Source organism: Pongo abelii, chromosome 19 (assembly GCF_028885655.2).
Source record: "Pongo abelii isolate AG06213 chromosome 19, NHGRI_mPonAbe1-v2.0_pri, whole genome shotgun sequence".
In the NCBI taxonomy this organism is placed as follows: domain Eukaryota; kingdom Metazoa; phylum Chordata; class Mammalia; order Primates; family Hominidae; genus Pongo; species Pongo abelii.
The window spans coordinates 12,131,771-12,144,616 of record NC_072004.2 but is presented as its reverse complement, the minus strand read 5'-3'; positions in this window follow the sequence as shown (position 1 = coordinate 12,144,616).

The window sequence follows — 12,846 nt, the reverse complement described above, 5'->3', positions numbered from 1 at the left end:
TCCCATGCTTATGGGTTGGAAGAATTAATATTGTTAAAATGTCCAGTCAAAACTATCTACAGATTTAATGCAACCTCTATCAAAATACCAAGCACAGCAATTTCTAAAAATCCTGTAATCTGTATAGAAATACAAAAACAAAAACACAACAAATAGCCAAAGCAATCCTTAATAACAGGAACAAAGTTGAAGGCATAACACTACCAGACTTTAAAATATACCACAAAGCTATCGTACCAAAAGAGCATGGTACTGGCATAAAACAGACGTGTAAACCAATGGAACAGAGTAGAAAACCCATAAATAAATCCACGCATTTATAGCCAATTCATTTTGACAAAGGTACCAAGAACATACAGTGAGGAAAGGACAGTCTCTTCAGTAAATGGTGTGGGAAAACCAGATGTCCATATGCAAAAGAATGAAACTAGACCCCTATCTCTCACCACATATAAAAATCAAATAAAAAAAGAATAAAGACGTAAATGTAAGACCTGAAGCTATGATACTACTAGAAGAAAACATTGGGGAAGCACCTCAGAACATTAGTCTTGGCACAGATTTTTTGGGCAAGATCTCAAAAGCACAGGCAACCAAAGCAGAAACAGGCAAATGAGATCACATCAAGCTGAAAAGCTTCTGCACAGCAAAGGAAATAATCAACAGAATGAAGAAATATTATACTGAATGGGAGAAAATATTTGCAAACTATTCCCCTGACAAGGGATAGTACCAGAATATATAAAAAATGCAAACAACTCAATAGCAAAAAACAAAACAAAACAAAAAACAAAAACAAAAAAAAAACCACACCAAGCAACCCTATTTTTAAAATGGGCAAATGATCTGAAAAATATGTAAAATATTTAATATCATTAATTCTAAGGAAAATGCAAATCAAAACCACAGTGAGATATCATCTCACTCCCGTTAAAATGACTACTATCAAAAAGAAAATAATGATGCTGGCTATGGAGAAAGGGGAAGGCTCATACGCTGTTGGCGGGGAGGTAAATTAGCATTGCCACTATGGAAAACAGTATAGAGATTCCTCAAAAAACTACAAATAGAGCTACCATGTGATCCAGCAATCCCACTGCTAGGTATATATTTAAAAGAAAGAAAATCAGCATCTTCAAGAGATACCTGCACTCTCATGTTTATTGCAGCATTATTCACAATAGCCAGGATATGAAATCAATGTAAGTGTCCATCAGTGGATGAATGGATGAAGAAAATGTGGTATACATACATAGTGAATATTATTCAGCCATAAAAAAAATGAAATTCTGTCACTTGCAGCAACACGGATGGAACTGGAGGTATTAAGTGAAATAAGCAAAGCACAGAAGATTACTATTACATATTCTCACTCATATGCAGGAGCTTAAAAAGTTGATCTCATGAAGGTGGAGAGTAGTATAACGGTTACCAGAGGCTGGGAAGGGTGAGGTGGATGACAAAGATAGGTTGGGTAATGTGTACAAAAATACAGTTAGAAGGAAGAAGTTCTAGTGCCTGATAGCACAATAGGGTAACATACTGTATTGGGTTGTTCTTCTGTTGCTCTAAAGGAATACCTGAGACTGGGTGATTCATAAAGAAAAGAGATTTAATGGGCTCACAGTTCTGCAGGCAGTACAGGAAGCATGGTGCTGGCATCTGCTTGGCTTCTGGGAAGGCTTCAGGGAGCTTTTACTCATGGTGGCAGGCAAGCAGGAGCAGGCAGGTCGCATGGCAAGAGCAAGAGCAAGGTGTAGGGCCAGGGAGGTGCCACACTCTTTTAAACAACCAGATGTTGTGAGAACTTACTCACTACCAAAGGGATAATGCTAAATCATTCATGAGGGATCTGCCCCATGATCCAAACACCTACCACCAGGCCCCACCTCTAACATTAGGAATTATATTTCAACACGAGATTTGAGGAAAGAAATATACAAACTATATCATATAGTTAACAATAATTTATTGTATATTTTTAAATAACTAGAAACGAAGATCTGGAATGTTATGAACACAAAGAAATGATGAATATTTGAGGTGATGGATATCTTAATTACCCTGATTTGATCACTATACATTGTATGCAAATATCAAAATATCACATGTACATCATAAATACATACATTATTATGTATCGACAACAAAATATATCCATGTATCCATTCATTCATCTATCAGGGGAGGGAGGGGGGAAAAGATATAACAAACTAATTAGGAGGAAAAGCAAGCAAACCCTTACCACCTGGATTCAGGATGATTACCTTTTGTCAGGAAAGGTGGGAAAATGAGATACTGAGTAAAATGTATGGTTAGATATAGGTTATTGCTAAAGTTATAACTTCTGTTTTCACAGAGTTCATTGCTTTATTATTGGTTAATATACTGTATTAACTAACCAAATATCTAAATAAAAGCAAGAGAGGAAAGAGTCACTAGCTAGACAACTGCTTACCAACATAAAACTCATGTTTTTATTCTTTCTTTGATAAAATGAGAAGGAAAATTCTGTGTGTGTGTCAGAGTGGAGGTGATGGGAATCGCCATCCCATCATTCACTGAGTTTATTATTTCAATCTTTATATTGCTCAGTTCTTGAAGTTTTATTTGATCCTTTTCTTTTCTTCTAAATAGATTTGATAGTCTCCTTTTCCTGGCTCTTTCAAGCTTTCCTTTTATTTTAACATATTAAACATTCATTTTATATTCTGTATCTGATAATTCAAGTAACTCTTACTGCTTATTTGCTCTGCTAGTTTTCACTCATGGTATCTTGTGCATTTGTGATTTTTTTTTTTTTTTTTTTTTGAGATGGAGTCTCACTCTGTTGCCCAGACTGGAGGGCAGTGGCACGATCTCAGCCCACTGCAACCTCCACCTCCCAGGTTCAAGCAATTCTCCTGCCTCAGCCTCCAGAGTAGCTGGGATTACAGGCGTGCACCACCTTGCCTGGCTAATATGTACCACATTTTCTTTATCCAGTCTGTTGCTGATGGGCCGTTGGATTGATTCCATGTCTTTGCTATTGTGAATAGTGCTGCAATGAACATACATGTGTATGTATCTTTATGATAGAATGATTTATATTTCACTGGGTATATACCCAGTAATGGGATTGCTGGGTCAAATGGTATTTCTGCCTCCAGGTCTTTGAGGAATCACCACACTGTCTTCCACAATGGTTAAACTAATTTACACTCTCACCAACAGTGTAATAGTGTTTCTTTTTCTTTGCAACCTTGCCAGCATCTGCTGTTTTTTTTGGATTTTTAATAGTAGCCATTTTGACTGGTATGAGATGGTATCTCATTGCAATTTTGATTTGCCTTTCTGTAATGATCAACAATGTTGAGCTTTTTTTTCATATGTTTGTTGGCCACATCTATGTCTTCTTTTGAAAAGTGCCTGTTCATGTCCTTTGCCCACTTTTTAAAGGAGCTGTTTGTTTCTTGTCCTGCAAATTTGTTTAAGTTCCTTGCAGACTCTGGATATTTGACCTTTGTCAGATGGATAGATTGCAAAACGTTTCTTCTATTCTGTAGGTTGTCTTTTCACTCTGATGATAGTTTATTTTGCTGGGCAGAGGCTCTTTAGTTTAATTAGATCCCATTTGTCAATTTTTGCTTTTGTTGCAATTGCTTTTGGCGTTTTTTAATTTATTTTGTTTTATTTTTGAGACAGACTCTTGCTCTGTCACCCAGGCTGGAGTGCAGTGGCATGATATTGGCTCACTGCAACCCCTGCCTCCCAGGTTCAAGTGACTTTCCTGCCTCAGCCTCTTGAGATTACAGGTGCCCACCATGGGATTACAGGTGCCCACCATGACGCCTGGCTAATTTTTGTATTTTTATTAGAGATAGGTTCCACCACGTTGGTCAGCCTGGTCTCAAACTCCTGGCCTCAGGTAATCCACCCACCTTGGACCCCCTAAGTGCTGCAATTAAAGGTGTGAGCCACTGAGCCCGGCTGCTTTTGGCATTTTAATCATAAAATCTTTGCCTATGCCTATGTCCTGAAGGTATTGCCTAGATTTTCTTCTAGGGTTTTTATAGTTTGGGGTTTTACATTTAAGTCTTTAATCCATCTTGAGTTGATTTTTGTATATGGTGTAAGGAAGGGGTCCAGTTTCAATTTTCTATATATGGCTAGCCAGTTCTCCCAGCACCATTTGTTAAATAGGGAATCCTTTCCTTATTGCTTGTTTTTGTCAGCTTTGTCAAAGATCAGATGGCTGTAGGTGTTTGGTCTTATTTCTGTGTTCTCTATTCTGTTCCATTGATTTATGTGTCTATTCTTGTACTGGTACCATGCTGTTTTAGTTACTGTAGGCTTGTAGTATAGTTTGAAGTTGGGTAGTGCGATGCCTCCAGTTTTGTTCTTTTTGCTTAGGATTGTCCATATGAATTTTAAAATAGCTTTTTCTAATGTTGTGAAGAATGTCAATGATAGTTTAATGAAATAGCACTGAATCTATTAATTACTTTGGGCAGTATGGCCATTTTCATGATGTTGATTCTTTCTATCCATGAGCATAGAATATTTTTTCATTTGTTTGTGTCCCCTCTGATTTCTTGGAGCAGTGGTTTGTAGTTCTCCTTGAAGAAGTCCTTCACTTCCCTTGCTAGCTGTATATTTAGGTATTTGATTCTTTCTGTAGCAATTATGAATGGGAGTTCATTCATGATTAGGCTCTCTGCTTGTCTGTTGTTGGTGTATAGGAATGCTTGTGATTTTTGCACATTGATTTTGTATTCTGAGACTTTACTGAAGTTGCTTATCAACTTAAGAAACTTTGGGCTGAGACAATGGGGTTTTCTACATATAGGATCATGTAATCTGCAAAGATAATCTGACTTCCTCTCTTACTATTTGAATATCCTTTATTTCTTTCTCTTGTCTGATTACCTTGGCCAGAACTTCCAATACCATGTTGAATAGGAGTGGTGAGAGACAGGACATCCTTGTCTTGTGCTGATTTTCAAGGGGAATGCTTCCAGCTTTTGCCCATTAAGTATGATATTGGCTGTGGGTTTGTCATATATAGCTCTTATTATTTTGAAGTATGTTCCTTCACAATCTAGTTTGAGAATTTTTAACATGAAGAGGTGTGGAATTTTATCAAAGGATTTTTCTGTATCTATTGAGACAATCATGTGATTTTTGTCTTGGGTCTGTTTATGGGACGAATCACATTTATAGATTTGCGTATGTTGAACCAACCTTGCATCATGGGGATGAAGCCACTTGATAGTGGTGGATAAGCTTTTTGATATACTACTGGATTCAGTTTCCCAGCATTTTATGGAGGATTTTTGCATCAATGTTCATCAAGGATATTCACTTGAAGTTTTCTTTTTTTGCTGTATCTCTGCCAGGTTTTGGTATCAGGATAATGCTGGTCTCATAAAATGAGTTAGAGAGGAGTCCCTCATTTTCAATTTTTTGAATAGTTTTAGTAGAAATGGCACCAGCTCTCCTTTGTACTTCTGAAAGAATTCAGCTGTGAATCCACATGGTCTTGGATTTTTTTGGTTGGTAGGCTATTTATTACTGCCACAATTTCAGAACTCATTATTGGTCTATTCAGGGATTCAATTTCTTCCTGTTTCAGTCTTGGGTGGGTATATGTGTCCAGGAATGTATCCATTTTATCTAGATTTTCTAGTTTATGTGCATAGAAGTGTTTACAGTATTCTCTGATGGTCGTTTGTATTTCTGTTGGGTCAGTGGTGATATCCCTCTTATCATTTATGATTGTGTCTATTTGATTCTTCTCTCTTTTCCTCTTTATTAGTCTAGCCAGCAGTCTATTTTATTAATTTTTTCAAAAAGCCAGCTTCTGGATTCATTTATTTTTTTGAAGGATTTTTTTTGTGTCTATCTCCTTCAGTTCAGCTCTGATCTTGGTTATTTCTTGTCTTCTGATAGCTTTGGGGTTTGTTTGCTTTTGGTCCTCTAGTTCTTTTAGTAGTTGTGTTAAGTTGTTAACTTGAGATCTTTCTAGCTTTTTGATGTGGGCATTTAGTGCTATAAATTTCCCTCTTAACACTACTTTAGCTGCATCCCAGAGATTCTGGTATATTGTCTCTTTGTTCTCATTAGTTTCAAAGAACTTCTTGATTACTGCCTTAATTTCGTTATTTACTCGAGTCATTCAAGAGCAAGTTGTTCTATTTCTACGTATTTGTGTGGTTTTGAGTAAATTTCTTAATCTTGAGTTCTAATTTGATTGTGTTGTGGTCTGAAAGACCGCTGTTATGATTTCAGCTATTTTAATAGCATTTGCTGAGGAGTGTTTTACTTTTGATTATGTGATCAATTTTAGAGTGACTGCCATGTGATGTGGAGAACAATGTATGTTCTGTTTTTTTGGGTGGAGAGTTCTGTACACATCTATCAGGTCCACTTGATCCAGAGCTAAGTTCAGGTCCTGAATATTGTTGTTAATTTTCTGTCTCAATTGTCTGTCTAATATTGCCAGTGGGGTGTTAAAGTCTCCCACTAGTAATGTGTGAGTTTAAGTCTCTTTTTATGTCTCCAAGAATTTGCTTTATGGATCTGGGTGTTCCTGTATTGGGTGCATATATATTTAGGATAGTTAGCTCTTCTTGTTGAATTGAACCCTTTACCATTATATAATGCCCTTGTCTTTTTTATCTTTGTTGGTTTAAAGTCTGTTTTGTCAGAAACTAGGATTGCAACCCCTGCTTCTTTCTGTTTTCCATTTGCTTGGTAAATTTTCCTCCATACTTTTATTTTGAGCCTATGTATGTCTTTGCATGAGAGATGTGTCTCTTGAAGACAGCCTATTGATGAGTCTTGGCTGTTTATCCAGCTTGCCATTCTGTGTCTTTTAATTGGAGCATTTAGCCTATTTACATTTAAGATAAGTGTTGTTAGTTGTGAATTTGGTCCTGTCATCCTAATGCTAGCTGGTTACTTTGCAGATTTGTTTATGTGGTTGCTTCATAGTGTCACTGGTCTCTGTACTTTAGTGTGTTTTTGTAGTAGGTGGTAACAGTTTTTCCTTTCCATATTTAGTGCTTTCTTCAGGATCTCTTGCAAGGCAGGCCGGTTGGTGATGAATTCCCTCATCATTTGTTTGTCTGAAAAAGATCTTTTTTCTCCTTCACTTATGAAGCTTAATTTGGCTAAATATGAAATATTGAGTTGGAAATTCTTTAAGAATGTTGAATATTGGCTCCCAATTTCTTCTGGCTTAGGGTTTCCACTGAGAGGTCTACTGTTAGTCTGATGGGCTTCCCTTTGTAGGTGACCTGGACTTTCTCTCTGGCTGCCCTTAACATTTTTTCTTCATTTTGACCTTAGAGAATCTGTTAATTATGTTTCTTGGAGATGACCTTCTCACAGCGTATCTTATTGGGGTTCTCTGCATTTCCTGAATTTGAATGTTGGCCTGTCTTGCTAAGTTGGGAAAGCTCTCCTGGATGATATCCTGAAGTATGTTTTCCAACTTGGCTCCATTCTCCCCCTCTCTTTTAGGTACTCCAATCAGTCATTGGTTCAGTCTCTTTAAATAATCTCCTATTTCTCAGAGATTTTGTTCATTAATTTTCACTCTTTTTTTCTCTCTTTTTGTCTGCCTATTTCAGAAAAATGGTCTTCAAACTCTGAGACTCTTTCCTCCACTTGGTCTATTCTGCTATTGACACTGGTGATTGCATTGCAAAGTTCTCGTATTGTGTTTTTCAGCTCCTTCAGGTCAGTTATGTTCCTCTCAAAACTGGCTATTCTGGGTATCAGCTCCTGTATTGTTTTATCGTGATTCTTAGGTACTTTGCATTGGGTTACAACATGCTCCTTTAGCTCAGCAAAGTTCATTATTACCCACCTCTGAAGGCTACCTCTGTCAATTCAGCCATCTCAGCCTCAGCCCCGTTCTGTGCCCTTGCTGGAGAGGCGTTGTGGTCATTTGGAGGAGAAGAGGCACTATAGCTTTGAGTTTTCAGTGTTTTTGTGTTGATTCTTTCTCATCTTTGTGGACTTATCTACCTTTGATTGTTGAGGTTGCTGACCTTTGAATGGCATCTTTGTGGGGTCTTTTGTGTTGATGTTGTTGTTTTCTGTTTTTCTTTTAACAGTCAGGCTACTCTTCCATAGGACTGCTGCAGTTTGCTGGGGGCTTGCTCCAGACCCTAGTTGCCTCAGTTTTTCCCCATACCTGGAGGTATCACCAGTGAAGGTTATGAAACAGCAAAGATGGTAGCCTGCTCCTTCCTCTGGAAGCTCTGTCCCAATTGAACAGTGACCTGTTGTCAGCCTGAACGCTCCTGTAGAAGGTGTCTGGAGACCCCTGTTGGGAGGTCTCAGCCAGTCAGGAGGAATGGGATCAGGAACTCACTTAAAGAAACCATCTGGCTGCTTTTTGGTAGAGCAGGTGTGCTGTGCTGGGGGGACTCTTCCTTGCCCAGACCACTTGGACTCTCTAAAGCCATCAGGCTGGAACAGCTGAGTTGATCAATCTGCAGAGATGGTGGCTGCCCCTCCCCCTGGATCTCCATCCCAGGAAGGGATCAGAGCTCTGTCCATATAACCCTGGCTAAAGTGGCTGACGTTCCTGCAAGGAGGCCCCACCCAGTGAGGAGAAATGAATTGCGGTCCCACTGAAAGAAGCAGTCTAGCCACAATCTGGCAAAGCAGGTGTGCTGTATTGTGGGGGACCCTTACTCATCTGGACCATTTGGATTCTCCAAAGCCATCAGGCTGAAATGGCTGAGTCAACCAAACTGCAGAGATGGCGGCTCTCCCTCCGTTCAGGGAACATGGTCCCAACTCAGGCAGACTCCAGCCTGTTGCCATTGGTGGGCTGGAATTCCAAGCCAGTGGGTCTTAACTTGTGAGGTGCTGTGGAAGTTGGACTCACAGAATGATGCTGCTGGGCTCCCTGGATTCAGCCCCTTTCCCCGGGGTATGTACAAATGGGTTTCTGACCTTGCCAGGGATCCTGGGGACAACGAACGTAAAACTCCTGAGTCTCTGTGTGTGTGCCTGAGTGGCCAGTCTGCCAGAACTCCACACAGCTCTGTGTATTGAACCCAAGGCCTTGGTGGCCTGGGCTCATGAGCAGGTCTCCTGATCCATGGATTGCAGAGATCCATGGGAGAAGCATGATTTCCCAGGCAGGGTCACACATTCACTCATTGCTTCCCTTGGCTGGGGATTGGGGTTCCTTTGGCTCTGTGCCACTCCTGGGTGGGCCATTGCCTCACCCTTCTTTCCTCAGTTCTTCGTGGGTTGAGTTGTTTGCCTAGTCAGTCACAATGTGAGAACCTGGCGATTTCAGTTAAGGGGCTGAATTCACTCATCGCTTTCATTCCTCTCCCTGAGTGCCATGGACTGCAGCTGCTTTAAACAGCCATCTTGGCCTCTCTCTGTGTTTGTGATTTTTGACTGTGAGCTATTCATTTCCCTTTGAACCTTACCTGTAGTACTCTTTGAGGCCTGAATTGAAGGAGAGTTTCTCAGAAGATAATTTTTATTTGCTTCTATCGGCCACCTACATACTACCAACCTAGGTCCATTTAAATTCTCTGGTTGAGGGTTTTGAACCACAGAGATAGTGAATTTAACCATGAACCCACATGGAAGTTGACTTGTGGTTATGGATTCTTGGAAATTTCCTCCAACATACGCCAAGATGAAGGCAAAGATGTTTCAATTCATCTCCAACAGATTTTCGTTGGAGATGAATTGAAAGTTTATTTTCCTATTTTACACTTTGCATGGAGCCCTTTGGGGTCTCAACTTTATTGGAGGATTTCCTGTTAGATATCCCTCAAAGCTCAAGGTTCCCAGCGTTCAGCAGAAACTTTCAGCATGAAAGACCTACTTGTTGGCACTTGGTTAGGCAAGTTTCAAAGAAAGGCCCTGACATCTTCAGACACAAAAGTTGATCTAGCAAATTCTTAACTTTTTTCTGTCCTCAATTGAAGCAACTCTTCATGCTTTGGAAATGGATTTACTTTCTAGAAAAAAGTAAAAGCAGGTTGGAATTCACAGTCCATGCTTCTATTTATATAGGAGCTTGACAGAGTCCTTATTTTTATGCCAGCTCAGAAAAGCATTTAAAAATAAATATTTTTATTTTGTAATTGCCAGTGTAGTTACTCCAATTGGGAGTATAGTTAATACTATATAACCTAGCATTGTCAGAAATGGAACACACTAGTACTTTCTTAATGGCTACTGACAATTGACTACTTTTGTTTACACAATACCTAAAATTTGATTGCTAACCTTTGACTGTGTGGTAGGATAGCCCCAATTACAAGCCATATTCACTTTGCATTTAACACAAGTATGCCATGGATACATTAATCCAATTTATTTTGCATTCTAGGGAAAAATCATCTAAGCTAAATAGAATAAAATACCATCTTCAACAAATGTGATAAAATCAGGTGTATGTGGACTTTCTAACAGAAAATCAGTATCATAATGTGACAGCCTAGGCTGACTAGAGGACTGGATCATAAATATGACTAAGACTGACTTCAAATTACCAACAAGTAAGGAAAGGTATGAATGACCATAACTCAACATGATCAAATGTAACATAAATATATGTAGAAATACGTATTCTGTTCTCCTGAGCTCAAAGAACAGACTTGGGAAAGGGTTCCTAAAATGTCTGACATTAACCTAAGGTCTTAAAAGATGAGTAGGTGCTTTCAAAAGGCAAGTTAAAAAAAAAAAAAAAAAAAAAAAGAATTCCAGACAAAAGGAACCAGCTTATGCAACAAGAAGGCATAAAAGAGCAAAGCAGATTTGGTAAACCATGAAAGGTTATGAATGGTGCAACAGATGGTATAAAACAACTCAAACCACTCAAACCAGAAAACATTATTCCAGGCTTCTTTACCCCGCACTTTTGATTGGGAACCAATAAAGTATCTCGTAAAATTCTCTTTTCTCCATTCCCAATTCTACCACTTTACCTCTCTTTTTACATTTTTTGCCTAAAATATTACAAGTTTTCTAATTGGTGTCTAAGTCTTCCCACTTCCATTTTAGGCTAGTCACTGAAATGAATTGTCTAAAATACAAACCAGATCAAACCATCTCCTTGCTTAAAATCCCATATGGCTCACCAGCACTTAAGAGATAAAGTTCAACATTATTGGCACAATGCACCATTTCCTATATGACTGTCTACACCTTTTCAGATTCATGCCCTATTCCTTTTTTCACATTTAACAGGAATTTTTATTAGATTTTTTTTTATTTCAATAGGTTTTTGGGGAACAGGTGGTGGTTGGTTACATGAGTAAGTTCTTTAGTGGTGGTTTGTGAGATTCTGGTGCACCCATCACCCAAGCAGTATACACTGTACCCAGTGTGTAGTCTTTTATCCCTCACCCTACTCCCATCTTTTCCCCTTTCCTCTGAGTCCCCAAAGTCCATTGTATCATTCTTATGCCTTTGCATCCTCATAGCCTAGTTCTTACTTATGAGTGAGAACATATGATGTTTGGTTTTCCATTCCTGAGTTACTTCACTTAGAATGATGGTCTCCAATTCCATCCAGGTTGTTGCAAATGCCATTACTTCATTCCTTTTTATGACTGAGTAGTATTCCATGGCATATACACACCACAATTTCTTTATCCACTCATTGATTATCATGCCCTATTCTTGATCCTTCTAGATTCCTCCTTGGCTGTGAAATAGTGGGCAAGTTACCAATCACAGTGAGCCCATTTCCTCGTCTTTAAGATGAAGATAATAAGTCCTACCTATGTATGTACCTACACTACATCTAAAACCATGAGTTTGGCCTTCATTTTGCATATCCCAGGGATTAATAATTAAGGAATTTACGCAGAAGAACATGATGAGAGTCGTACTTTAGAAAGGCTAAGGACAGTAGTGGGGATGGGTCCAAAGGGAGCAAAACCAGAGGTGAGGAATGAATGGATAGTGGCAATGGAAATAGACAGGAATAAAATGAACTAGAGAAAATTAAGAAACATAATCAAAGAACTTGGTCCCTAATTAGAAGTGGAAGGTGAAAGAGAAAGGACCTATCAGAAAGCAAGTTTTAAAGAAAGGCCCTGACACCTTCAGGAACAAAAACTGATCCTAACAAGTTCTTAACATTTTCTGCTTCTGAATGAAACTATTGTTCATGATTTGAAAATGAATTTACTTTCTACAAACAGACAAAAGTGGGTTGAGATCAAGTCTTATGAACTAAGTAAAAAATTAAACTCTGAAATACCATTTAGGATTAAAAGTGAGCAGACGATCAGTAATGTTGCTTCTAATCATGTGCTAAAGGCAATTTTCCAAAGGAAAATGGTTCCAGGGGTTAGAATAAGTGTAGCTGGCAGGAATCATATGTAAGTAACAAGCTTTTACTTTTAAACCTTGTAATTCATCGTCAAACAAGAAGCACAGTTTCATAAAAATCCTAACAAGCCAGGTGTGGTGGCTCACGCCTGTAATCCCAGCACTTTGGGAGGCCGAGGAGAGTGGATTACTTGAGGCTAGGAGTTTGAGAGCAGCCTGGCCGACATGGTGAAACCCCATCTCTACTAAAAATACAAAAAATGAGCCAAGAGTGGTGGTAGGTGCCTGTAATCCCAGCTACTTAGGAGGCTGAGGCAGGAGAATTGCTTGAACCTGGGAGGCAGAGGCTGCAGTGAGCCAAGATCGTGCCACTGCGCTCCAGCCTGGGCAAAAGAGTGAGACCCTGTCACATACACAAAAAGAATCCTAATAAGCCATCAAGAGACCTGAGCTCTATATACCCTCTTGATGTATTACCCTAGGCAAATTACCTAATTATTTAGTACTGTTACCCATGTGTAGGACTGAAGC